A 10,607-nucleotide genomic window follows, 5' to 3' on the forward strand; every position below is an offset into this window, starting at 1 on the left:
TATTTAACAATTTTTTTATTTTTTTTAGGAATATTTAACAATTTTATTTTATTTATTTTTTTTTTTATTTAAAAAAATTTTTTTTTTCAACGTTTATTTATTTTTGGGACAGAGAGAGACAGAGCATGAACGGGGGAGGGGCAGAGAGAGAAGGAGACACAGAATCGGAAACAGGCTCCAGGCTCTGAGCCATCAGCCCAGAGCCTGACGCGGGGTTCGAACTCACAGACCGCGAGATCGTGACCTGGCTGAAGTCGGACGCTTAACCGACTGCGCCACCCAGGCGCCCCTTTAACAATTTTAAATATGAACCTAATAGCATCTCTTCAGAGCATAATGGAAAAATTGGTAGAACCCCAAGGAGAAATCAGTAGAAAACAGACAAAAATCAGTAAGGAGTGATATGAAAGATTTGCACATCATGATTAACAAATTTTACCTAATGGAAATATATAGAACTCTGTACTCAACAACGGAATACATATTCTTTTCAGTGTAATTATTCAGTCAGAGGCTTTACACTGTATATTTAAATTCTTAGAAATTTGTCGTGTTTTACAGCCCAGAATATGGTCAATTTTTGTAAAAATTACATATGTGCTTGAAAAGAATGTGTATTCACTTGCTGAATGTAGGTGATGTGCACTGCCTAACTTTGTGTTCCTGTCCTCCATTTATTTTAGTGCTGTGGTCCCCTTGTCCTGACAAGGCAAGGACCCTTGGGCAGTGGCTCAAGTTCTGTTGCCTTCCTCAGCATCCACGTGGCCTATAGGAAACTATATTCATTCTTGCCATGCCATATAGGGGTAGTAGAGCATGTCCCTATGCTGTGATTTCTTTTCTCCCAGCTCTCCTAGGCTGCTCTACAAGACTTTCTCTTTGAAATTTCTCCAGGCAAAAACCAAGCATCAGTCTCCAGGGGATATACTTCAGGCTCTAAAACTTGGTCGTCAGACTCCATTCTGGTTGCAGCACTAGGATGGGTCTCTGATTTCCTATAGCTCAGAGCATACAGCTGGTGAGATGCTAGTCTTCCTTTCTTAAACGTATTCTAAATGTCTTTTAGTGGTTCTCTTAAATCTCAATTCATTTGATTTTAAATGAGGTGGGAAACATAACCTCCCCTCCAACTCAGAGTAGGGAAGATTTATTTCATACCAGCCCCCAGTAGGTTGACATCTTGCAACTTAGGTATTTTATTTTCAATAGACTCTTTAAGGGACTTTCAAACTTCTACTAATCCTGTCATTATGTAGACTGCTTAGACTAGCAGAATGAGGAAATACATTATTCTCATCTCTTTAAAATGTGAGGTAACTTATTGCCTATTGTCCTGTTGTCAGTAGGCATTTGGATGTAATGAATTTAAGAGAGAGGTATAAATTTGAAATTCATTAAGGATATAGATAGCATTTGAAGCCATGGGCTCACAGGAACTCACCTAGGGAGAGAGTATATACAGAGAAGAGAGCCACAGGCAGAGTCCTGGGGCTTTCCACATAAGGAAGAGCCTATAAAAGGATGAAGAAAAAGGACCACCAGAGAAGTAGGAAGAAACTAGGTGAGTTGTGGTATCAAGAACATCTAAAGGAAATGAAGTATTGAAAGAAATAATAAGCAGTCAACAATTTAAAATGATGGTGAAGGGTCATGCAAAGAGGCTATAAGAAATTCTTAATCTGGCAAGATATGTGTCACCAGAGACTTTGATAAGATCCACTTGCTCAGGAGAAGAAAAGCCTAATTGAAGAGGATCAAGGTGAAATGGGAGGTGAGCAAGTAGAGGTGGTGATTATAGAAAATGTTTTTTGAGGAGTTTCAATGCATGAAAGAGGGAAATGGAAATTTAGCTAAGAGGCTGGCATGAGGTCAAGGAAGGGGGGATTATTTTTTGATTGATATTAAAGCATGTTTGTGTGCTGGTGAGAATGGCATAGGAGAGGATGGAACACCTTAGTAAGGCCATAGGGATGGGATCTGAACACAAATGGAGGGGTTGGCTTTGCATATGAACAGGGACACGTTTCCACAATAATGTGGAAAGGCTAATATTGGAGGGCTCAAGGAGAAATTTCTATCTGAGTAGAAGAAGAGGTAAGATTAGAAAGCAGAGAGGGGGAACCCTCTTGCACTGTTGGTGGGAATGCAAACTGGTGCAGCCACTCTGGAAAACAGTGTGGAGGTTCCTCACAAAATTAAAAATAGACCTACCCTATGACCCAGCAATAGCACTGCTAGGAATTTACCCAAGGGATGCAGGAGTACTGATGCGTAGGGGCATTTGTACCCCAATGTTTATAGCAACACTCTCAACAATAGCCAAATTATGGAAAGAGCCTAAATGTCCATCAACTGATGAATGGATAAAGAAATTGTGGTTTATATACACAATGGAATACTACGTGGCAATGAGAAAAAATGAAATATGGCCTTTTGTAGCAACGTGGATGGAACTGGAGAGTGTGATGCTAAGTGAAATAAGCCATACAGAGAAAGACAGATACCAAATGGTTTCACTCTTATGTGGATCCTGAGAAACTTAACAGGAACCCATGGGGGAGGGGAAGGAAAAAAAAAAAAAAAGAGAGGTTAGAGTGGGAGAGAGCCAAAGCATAAGAGACTGTTAAAAACTGAGAACAAACTGAAGGTTGATGGGGGGTGAGAGGGAGGGGCGGGTGGGTGATGGGTATTGAGGAGGGCACCTTTTGGGATGAGCACTGGGTGTTGTATGGAAACCAGTTTGACAATAAACTTCATATATTGAAAAAAAATGATAAAAAAAAAAGCAGAGAGGGAATTTCTACTTTTCCCTTTATACCTTTCTATGATTTTTCAATTTTGACCACGACTATATCTTTTTGTAAAATGATAAAGATCTGTTACTAGATTGGAAAAGCTTATTTATTTATTTATTTATTTGAGAGAGAGAGAGATTTTGCACATGTGATCAGAGGAGAGGGAGAGTGAGAGAGAGAGACTCTGAAGCAGGCTCCATGCCCAGTGCAGAGCCCCACGTGGGGCTCCCTTGAGATCATGACCTGAACGGAAATCAAGACTTGGATGATTAACCAACTGAGCCACCCAGGCACCCCTGAAAAACTATTTTTTTTTAATATTTTTTTTCAACGTTTATTTATTTTTGGGACAGAGAGAGACAGAGCATGAACGGGGGAGGGGCAGAGAGAGAGGGAGACACAGAATCGGAAACAGGCTCCAGGCTCCGAGCCATCAGCCCAGAGCCTGACGCGGGGCTCGAACTCACGGACCGCGAGATCGTGACCTGGCTGAAGTCGGACGCTTAACCGACTGCGCCACCCAGGCGCCCCCCTGAAAAACTATTTTTAAAGAGAAGCTTGTGGTTACTTACTTTGCAACCATCTTGTGTTCAGGGGTACACACAGTAGGAGCCCCTAGTAGGAGAAACAGTAGCTCTTATTTGCTTCCCTTCCTTGGCCAAGGTGCAACTAGGCCTGAGGAACAGATAATGGAGACATTCTGCCAGGGCCACGTTAAGATCCTTAGAGGGTCTGTCTGAGCCCTGAAAAGACTATGGAGTGTCCTCCTTCCCATTTGCCATATGTATTTTGTGATAAAAATTGATGGTAAAATGTTTATATTTTCCCATGATACAATGTTTCTTTGAATATCAAATACAAGTATCAAAATGTTTCTAATGATCTCTTTCTCATTGTGGGGGTGGTGGGGCTTCCCTGCTGGTGACCTAAGTAAGCACTGGCTTAGTTGGCCTTTAGGATAACCTAGCACTGATTCCAGTCCTTCCTTGAGGTGTTTTTCCCTCCCAGTCCATCACCTGGTACTGGATTGCGGTAGATGTGAGGAAATCTAGTACAACTTGGACACTATATTCAGTTTCCATGCCTGTCATCTGGGGGCAGGAGAGAGGTGCCAGCTGGATGGGAAGGGCCCCCTAAACTAAGTACCTCATGACAGCAGGGAACCAGTTTGAGTGTTTCATTGCAGGACACAAGGGCAGGGATTTATTGGAAGGATGCTGGGGTGCTTCAAGGAATTGAAGCAAGAGTTGGCTTAGGAAGATTAGGCACCAGGGCAGCTCTGAGGGCCTCAGCTGTAGTGGTTTTTTCCCCTCTTGCCATCGTGTCTGGTGTGTGGAAAAAACCCCAGAGCATGGACAATATGGCACCCCCTTGTCTGTCTACTTCACATGAGGGGGGTTAACTCTCCCTGTACCCTGGGTGAGCCAGCACAGAGGCAACCTGAATGGGAACCAGGCATCCTGTCCTTCTTAAAGACTCCTTAACCAACTCCTGCTGCTAACCCCAGGAGGCCTAGGCACTACCTCCTCCCGGAAGGAAGGGGCTGGGCTGAAGGGAGATGTCCAGTGCTAACCAAGGCGAGCACTGCTAGGGTATATTCAGGCAGCACAGCCCCATAGCCAGGCAGTGTATACTGGGCCAAGGCCAGCCATCATGGGACTCAGGAAACATATTCTTCCTAGAACATGCTCTCCCTTGATCTTCAAACACTGGCTATCTACTTCTGAGCATCCTCCTGACTCCCTGGGACCAGCACCTGTGGCCACTTTCCACGGCCAGCAGCTCTCAGTGCAGGAGCTCTCTGAGGCCCTCAAGCCCTCCCCACCCCCTCATCTCCTGTTGGCAGCTCCCCTACTGAAGCTGCTTCCCTCCCCCGACTCCCACCTCTGCCAACCTGGGACTCTGCCAGACCTGAGGATCTTGGGGTAAGGCCAAGGGGCTAAGGCCCCTTTCTTAACTGTAGGGGAGGTGCCAGCAGTAGGCCTAGCCTTGTTGTGCCTGCTGCCCCCGGGGGGCTCAGGCTTGGTGTCTTTTGGGTCAGAAGGACAGCTGCCAAACCCTCCTTTTACCCACAGCTTTGGGAGCCTGAGAAAGAGGTGAGGAGCAGGCATAGATTCTGCAAAGCACCAATAAGATAGTCAAAGGGATGTGTCTTTTCAGGCCCAGCAGCCTTGGGAGCTCTGCCTCTCCAGATGTGGGGTCCAGGCCCACCCTCAGAATGGACCCGGGGCTTCATCCTTATCTGTGAGGGCAGGATCTGGGGTTGAAAGGAGCCTGGGACGGGCTGGGGGCAGACTCAGCTGTGGAGATGATGGCCTATCATGGTTTCTGATTGCTCCTCAGGACCTGGCCTCTGAGGGGAAATTTCACAGCCCCAGAAGCCTTTCTGGACTTGACTATTCCTCCATCCCTGGCCCTGCAGCACTAGGGGAAGCTGCATGGATGAAGGGATGGACAGGGGAGAAAGATCAGGGCTGTACAAGGGGATGCAAAGACCGTACTCCAGGAGTATTGTATGGGGTATAAGATACTCTCTCCCCAGCAGCCTTTGCTGAAGTGCAGTGGACAGTGCTCTGGAAGAGAATAAAAGAACTGACTTGACTCTTGGTTCTCCTTAAAAGTCCTGTGTCTACCTTTAACATGTAGTTGGTCCTTCTTGAGTTTCAGCCTTGTTCCTTGTAAAATGGAGATCATTCCTACCTTACAAGGGGTTCCACACAGATTAAATAAGATAAAAAAATGCAGTGTGTAAAGGAAAGACCTAAGCCTGTTTTAAAGGCACACTGTGAATGTTGGTTGTATGCAAATCTGAATTTTCTCTAGGACCAGGGCTAGAGGGCAGAATACACCAGAGGTGAGGTCCAGCCCTACCTGAGAACCACACAAAAACTTCCCTTGCACCGTGTCACATCTCCCCATTCCCTGAAGTTTATCAATAGCCTTCTTGTCCAATGCTTACTGTCACAGGGGGCTCCAGTGCAGCTGACTTGCTCTCTAGTGCACATGTGAGTGCAGCCACTGTCACACCCAAGGCTCATAAATGAGGCCCTCAGGCAAGAGTAATCCCAGTCTGCATCTGATGGCCAAGAGGAAATGCCAAGCAGAGGTGTGTGCTGTAGAACAGTGTGTGGGATATGGTCCTGTGTGTATATGTGTGTAGAATATATGTATAAAATACACTTGCATATTCATTTTCTATGAATATCAAAGAGTAGCCAATTTTCATCTTTATGAACATTTATGGACAGGTACAGAAGAAACTAACAGTAGTTATCACTAGGCAGTAGAACTGGGATCGTGGGCATGGAGAAGAGAGGACTTTAAAAACTTTTACCAATAATGGGACACCTGGGTGACTCGGTTAAGCATCTGACTTGGGCTCACGTTATGATCTCATGTTTCTCCTGAGTTCGAGCCCCGCATCCGGCTCTGTGCTAACAGCTCAAAGCCTGGAGCCTGCTTCAGATCCTGTGTCTCCCTCTCTGTCTTCCCTTCCCCACTCAAATTCTTTCTCTCAAAAATAAATAATAAATATTTTTTTAAACCAACCATTACCATTTGAGTATTTTTACCATGAGTATGTGTTACTTTTATAATAAAGAGAACTTTAAATAAAAAGATATAGATGATAAATTGGTATATAGGTACAGATGATAGAAGATGGTATATTGGATGGATATATTGGATGGTATAATGGATAAATGATACATAAATATGAGCTAGAGACAGGTAGACCAATATCTCCGTGCCTTAGTTTCCTCACATATGAAATGGCAACTATTTCATAGGATTATAAGTGACAACACATTAGAGCCCTCGGAACAGTTCCTGACACACATTAAGTGCTCAGTAAATGTTATCTCTAGTGTAATAATGGTGTGGAGGAAGATGGGCTGGCTTGATGTGATAATCTCTTTCGCCATCTTGTGGTCAGTATATGCCATGAAGGAATGTCAATGCCAGTACCCTCTTTGTAGGTGAGTGTATGACTTCAGGCCTTAGTGGGGTGGTGAACCTATGACTTTCAAAATAGAAAAATAATTTAAATAAATTAGAAACTTTATAAATAGGCAGATGATACTTTATAGGTAGCTAGATGAGACTTACAGTCCTCTACTCTTTACTTATTTTTGTTCTCAGATCCAGACCCCCAGCCCTGACAGTGTCAAAGAGAAACAATACATTGGCTCTTGTTTGTTTTTGGACCTCCCTTTATCCATCAGACTTCCTAGTTACAAGCAAAAGAACCAATTCTAGCTTCTTTAAGCAAAGGTATTTTTGTTAATGGCTACTAGGTAGAGCTCAGGAAATCTCCAACAGGTGAGACAGAACTTGATGACATTCTACCTACTCTAAGGACAGAACTGCTGAGGTGAACCTCATGACTGTGCCATTAGGACATCTACCTCAACTGCTTGTGAGGACTCGATATCTCTAGCCATGCTGTACAATTTTCACTGGGAATAGATTCCACTGGAAAATTGGCTCCTCACTTGTTTCTCCCTTCTTACCCAAAGTCTTTTTTTTTTAATGTTTATTCATTTTTGAGAGACAGAGTGACAGAGTGTGATGAGGGGAAGGGAGAGAGAGAGGGAGGCACAGAATCCTTTTAAACAGGTTCCAGGCTCTGAGTTGTCAGCACAGAGCCTGACACGGAGCTCAAACTAACTGACCACGAGATCATGACCTGAGCTGAAGTCGGACGCTTAACTGAGCCTCCCAGGTGCCCCACTTCTGACCAAAGTCTTGATGGGGAGCATTTGGTGGAGCCTAGGACTCACACCTCTCCCCTAGACTGAGTTCCGCTTTCCACCTTAGGCAGGACTTTTAATGCAGGGATTCCAGAAATTTAGAAAGGCTACTCAGAAGAGGCTGAATAGGGCAGGGGTGGGGGTGGGGTGATGCCCTGTCCCTAGGGGGAGGATAGTGAGCATGTATGCTTCCCCATGTCTCTTCTTGTCTAGCAATAGGTTGTAGATATGGTCCAGGCACCACTGGAAATCTAGGTCTAACTCTAAGTTCTATATTTATTATCCAGTAATACCAGATGGGAGGATTCCTTTAGGCTGGACACTACCTAGGGGCAGGCAGGGACCACGTCTGTCTGGTCTACCACTGTATGCTTCAGCCACTAGCTTGGTGCCTCAATATATGAATGAAGGGACAAGTTAAGCTGGCTGCTTTCCTTAGGTAGCTGTAAATTTTCACTGATACTTAGAGCTCCTAATCTCAGGAGAAGCCTAAGATGTACAGTTTTGGGGTTGTCTTGTTAAGAGAGATCAAAAGAGAGGTAGCTTCCCTCATTCCAAACTACAGCTTCATGTACGGTTTCTGACTACCCTCCAGGAGGATTCTGCCTGAATAGACACATTCCATGTCTCTATTCAGAGGGACCGGACAAGCAGGTAACCACCAGATTTTACTGTTCAGCTAAACGCTTTCTTGAAAAAAATCTGCACTCAGGACATACTTCCAGGAGGAATGTATGCAATATTCTGACAGTGAAATTGCTCCACATTTCTGGGTCTGAAGGCCCATTGGAATTGAACTTTTACATCTAGCAGTAGGCTCAGCCAGCAGCTTCCGATGAAATCTGCTCTACCCATCGCTGAATGGCAAGTCCCCATCTCTGGATACAGCTATTGAAAGGCACAGACCACCAGAGGGAGCAGGTGTGCCTCTTCTGTGGAGGATCATGGCACCTCCTATCTGGATCCTGCTCCTCCTCTGCTCTGGAAAACACTGTTGCCCAGCAACAGGGATGCCAGCGGTGCCTCCAGTCACCAACCCAAAGTGAGACATGGCATGTAAAGGCCTGCCTTCAGATCACACCTACTGTAGCGCTTTGGAACTCACTGGCCACTCAAAATGTGGCCTGCCATCCCTTATCATTTCGAGGGGCCCCAAAACATTCACTGAATTCAGTAGAAGGACTCAAGGGACTTAGTGTATGTACTCACAGCTAAGGTTTATTACAGCAACAGTATATACAATAAGGTCAACAAGGGAAAAAAAGACACAGGTGGGATCTTAAGGAATCCATGCACAAGCTTCCTTATGCTCTCTCCCTTCTGTGAGGGGGTATACCAAGCACACTTTCCCCCAGGAGTGGAAGTGCATGACATGTAGGGAATGTTTTTGTCCAAGGAAGCTCGCTCAGTGCCCGAGTTTTGTTTTTTTTTTAACTGGGGGAATGGTCACTAGACACCCTCTGCCTGGCATGTACCAAAATTCAAGAAACTCAGAAGGAAAGCAGGTGTTCAGCATATATGACATTTACACCAACAGGTTAGGCACAGCACGCCACCTTTATCAATTGGGGAACAGGTCAAGTGCTGTATTAATTTTCTATTGCTGTTGTGACAAATCATCACAAACTTAGAGGCTTACACTATATAAACTATTATCTTGGAGCTCTGGAGGTCAGAAATCCAGCACAGCCTCACCAGGCTGAAACCCAGGTGTGGGCATGGCTGCATTCCTTCTGGAGGCTCCAGGGGAGGGTCTGATTCCTGCTCACTCAGGTTGCTGGCAAAATTCAGTTCAGAGGCTCCTGTTTTGTTGTGGGCCATAAACTGAAGGCCGTTCCCAACTCTAGAGGCCACCACATTCCTTGTCTTGTGAGCCCTGTCTCCATCTTCAAAGCTAGAACAGTGAGTAGAATTCTTCTCAAGTCACGTCTTTCTGGCCCCTCTATCATCTCATCTGGCCACAACTGGGAAAAGTTCTCCACTTTTAAGGATTTGTGTGATTAGATTAAGCTCACCTAGATAGTCCAAGATCATCTCCCCATCTCAAAGCCCTTAACCTTAATCACATCTGCAAAATCCTTTTTGCCATATAAAGTAACATATTTATAGGTCCCAGGGATTAGGATGTGGACATCTTTAGGCAGCCAGCATTCTGTCTCTAAGTGCCAAGTTCTCAGATGCCAGCCAAGAGCCAGCCTTGAAAGCAAGGCTTTCTAAAGACAATAGTCTTAGTCTGCTAATATAGTCTGCTATATTAATTACATTCTGCATAACCGGTTCATATCCAAAGGGACATCATTAGTGATGGCTGATACTACCTTCTAATAGTATGTGGCCCCTCTCATTCTTGTAATGTTTTGGACGTCATAGACAAGTGGAACCAGGCCCAGCTCACAAAGAGGACTGCGTGCTCCAGACACACTGTAACCTCGGGGCTGTGCAGGGCTATCACTTTCCCACCCTTCAACCCTGTTAGAAACCAAGGTCAAAGAAACTGTTAGGCTGTGGCGACTATTAGCATGGAGCTTGGCAGAAAACAAATTCTAGTTAAATTCTTAGCTATGTGTGAAGAGCAAGTTACTCATTCTCTCTGATTCTCATTTCCTCATCTGCTTAGAGGTATAATACCACTAATAGATTTAAATGAGTGAATGCACATGACGCACATGTAAGACAATACCTCCCAGATCATAATGGCTAGTGTATAGGAGATGGAATGTCCAGTGGGAGCAAAAACAAGATTGAAATCTCCTATTTCCACACAGAGCTTCTTCTTGGGGGAGAAATCAAAAGAGGCAGAGGTTCACTTTTAGGATTTAGCTTGGTTTTGAACACCTCTCTTTATTAGCAAATTTATTTCTCTTTCTTTTTGTGAAAGTGTGACACTGTGAATGATTAACCTTTGTTTTTCACCCCTAGCTCTAGCTTGCCCTTGTACTCCTGGCCCTGCCTCATTCACAGCAGGTCCAAGGCTTCTGCCCCAGGGTAGAGTTATTTTAGCAGAAATGCAAATAGAATCAAAGAGCCCAAGATCAGCTTTTGAGTTTCAGAAGAGACTTCA

This window comes from Lynx rufus, unplaced genomic scaffold (genome assembly GCF_022079265.1).
Source record: "Lynx rufus isolate CCGP_SWC_20201006 ecotype Redwood Valley unplaced genomic scaffold, mLynRuf1.p SCAF_14, whole genome shotgun sequence".
NCBI lineage: Eukaryota > Metazoa > Chordata > Mammalia > Carnivora > Felidae > Lynx > Lynx rufus.